This window comes from Balaenoptera ricei, chromosome 3, assembly GCF_028023285.1.
Source record: "Balaenoptera ricei isolate mBalRic1 chromosome 3, mBalRic1.hap2, whole genome shotgun sequence".
In the NCBI taxonomy this organism is placed as follows: Eukaryota; Metazoa; Chordata; class Mammalia; order Artiodactyla; family Balaenopteridae; genus Balaenoptera; species Balaenoptera ricei.
The window spans coordinates 171669147-171672223 of NC_082641.1; the positions used below are offsets into that span (position 1 = coordinate 171669147).

Sequence of the window (3077 nt, forward strand, 5' to 3'; positions counted from 1 at the left end):
TATCAGAAATGGGGTGTTGCAATCACAAAAATCAAAAATTAGGTGCATTAGCTTAATGAACCTGCTGGTAAGGTCACAAATATTGCAGACTGGATAACTGACCCTCATTATGCCAAAGAACAACATTTGGTAATGTCATCACCTGCGATCACCTACCTGAAAGCTAGATCATATGTCTACTAAGCCTGTGTTTCTAGAAGTGATTGGAAAGAGTTAGAATGTCACTGTAAGTTGGCTGCTCCTTGCTGCTTTCAGCAAGGAATCACAAGAAAGAGATGCTCTTACACAAGAATTGGCCACTTTTCAAAGTCAGGAACATCACAAGTTTGGAAGAGCCAACAACTTCCTCGCTCCCAAAACAGTATAAACAAGGATCTTGCCTCCTGCCCAAGGCTATTGTTTCAGATGACCATTAATGGAGAATGACAAAGATGTAGATAGTTCAATGAAGCAAATACTGCAAATTAAATAGACACAAGAACTCTGGCTAGAAAAGAACATTGAATGTTCTAGCAATGGAACTAGCTAGAAGCAACTAGACCAGATGTCTACTAAGTTTTCTGAAGCAACTATGTTGCTAAAAAATCCGAGTTCAGTCTGCAAAATCTTATGACTTCTGAGCTTTTGTCTTGGGTCTCTTTCTTATAGCAGCTTAACCTGACCCTTAACCCAATGTGGGGCTTGAATCCTGGTCTCTCTGGTTTCCAGAGTACTTCCTTTTAACCATTATGTGTTCTTTAGGCTGCAGTTTAAGTGCCACAAGATCAGGGATTTTGTTTGTCCCCTGCCAGACTCTTGAAAGACTGTAAATAGTAAAGAGTAAATAGTAAAATGTGACAGATGTTCAATAAATATCTGTTGGAAGGATGAGGTAATAAACAAATGAACCAAGAGTGATATGAAGGAACTATCTAAGACTGGGACTGTGCCCGGAAGTTCAGAACAGATGGGCACTGTATTTGGACAGACATTCCAATGCTGTGGTCACCGAATAAAAACTGGCCTCCTGCTGATGAGGGCCCCCAAGGCGCCCTTCATGTCGTTGTTGCGTAGACTGTAGATGAAAGGGTTCAGCATGGGAGTGACCACGGTGTACACCACTGCAGCGGTTGTGTCCTTCTGGGCCGTGTGGGAGGACATGGGGCTGAAATAAACCCTGATGAGTGTGCCGTAGAACAGGGACACCACAGAGAGATGAGAGCCACAGGTGGAGAAGGCCTTCCGCTTGCCTCTGGTGGATGGGATCCTCAACGCAGCAGCAAAGATGTGCGTGTAGGACACCAAGATGCCCACAAAGGGGGTGATGATGGGCAGGGCGCCCACGGTGTACACCATTTCATTGTTGAGAAAGGTGTCAGAGCATGCGAGCTTCAGCAGAGGGCTGAGGTCACAGAAGAAATGGGGGACCTGGTTGTGGGTGCAGAATGAGAGGCGGGTCAGGAATATCGTGTGGGTCAAGGCATTCCCAAAGGTTGCAGTACAGGATGCTGCCACCAGGAGGCTACAGAGCTGTGGTATCACAGACGTGGCATAGTGCAGAGGGTGACAGATGGCCACATGGCGGTCGTAGGTCATGGCGGTCAGCAGGAAGCTGCTGATGTCGGCGAACCACATGAAGAAGAACATCTGGGTCAGGCAGCCAGCCTAAGGAATCCCTTTGTGTCCTGACACGTGATTGGCCAACATCTTGCAGATGGTGGTGGAGGTGAAGCAAATGTCCACAAAGTCCAGGTTGGCCAAGAAGAAGTACATGGGAGCTGGACGTCGATGGCGATGGCCAGGGTAATGAGCAGGTTCCCCAGTTCTGTGACCAGGTACATGCTCGGGAAGAGTACTAACAGCAGCTGCCGTTGCTTGGGGTCCTCCGAGAAGCCCAGGAACAGGAACTCAGAGACCAGGGTGAGATTTGCCCCTTCAAAGGCCATCCTGAATCAATCAGAAATGACACGGAGGAGCTGTCCAGGGTCCTGGCCAAGGCCAGCCTCTCCTTTGCACCCTGGATCTCATCCCCTCTTGCTAGTTCAGCCATCCATCAGTTCTTCCCACTCCCTCCTGCAATAGGACCCTCCCCCACCATTTACTGCATCATTTCCATCAGTGAACACACCATTCACTCCCCACAGCCCACCTGCAGGATGTCACCTGGAGCTTGGTGGAGAGCTCCCAAGCACACTGACCATTTCTCACCTCCATCATGTGCATCTCTATGCCCCAAGGCTTCATCTGGTCACCAGAGCAGGCTCAGCCTGCACACAGGGTAACATGCAAGTGCTGGGGGTTGGCACCCAAAGAGTGACTTTTGGCCAGTGAGGGACAGGCCTTGTTGGGTGAACGCCCCGGCTTCATCGCTTCTGAGTGAAGCAGTTCTGGGTTGTGTTCTCTCAAGGATCCCTAGAAAGATGACCCCTCAGTTGCCAAGAGTGGGTACCTACTTATCCACACCTCCTTTCTCCAAACACTCATTGGGTCTCCTGGGATTATTTCCCAAATAAACTATTTGCCCTCAAGTTCTTGACTCAGAACATGCTTTGGGGAGATTTCAAACTAAAATGCAAGGATTCCAAAAAATCTTCTATTTTTGAAGGAATCCCTTCTTTATCCCAAATACCCCTCCTGCTACAACTCCGCTTTCTCTGCTCCATTAGATCTCATATTCCTCAAAAACATTGTCTGTCCTTGCATATCAAGAGCAACCTTGACCTCCTATTGCTAATCCAAGGCTAGTATACAGTCAGTATGCACCAGCACACTAGTCCCATTGCTAAAATCTAGAAAGATTTGGCAGAGACTGGAATATACCCTTAAAGAACATCCAAAGAATAGTAAAATTAATTAACAATACAAATTATAATATAGACACACTTTCAAGTTTACTGTTGTTGAATGTTGTAATGAGCTTTGATACATGGACAACATCTGAGAAACATTTGCAAAACTTTTTGTCAGTTTGGCTACTGTCACTGTGAGCAGTGTGGTTGTGTGCTTATAAAATTATCTGTGCTATAGGAGAAGTACCAGTTTATCATTACCCTCAAATTTTGAGGTTGGTCCTGGTTTTAAATAGTTAAGATTTACTT

General features: G+C 46.5%; 1 pseudogene; it reads right to left on the minus strand.

Annotated features, from left to right (window-relative positions):
• Positions 1 to 984: 984 nt before the first annotated feature.
• On the minus strand, positions 985 to 1925 carry LOC132364031 (olfactory receptor 1361-like; annotated as a pseudogene).
• Positions 1926 to 3077: the final 1152 nt, after the last annotated feature.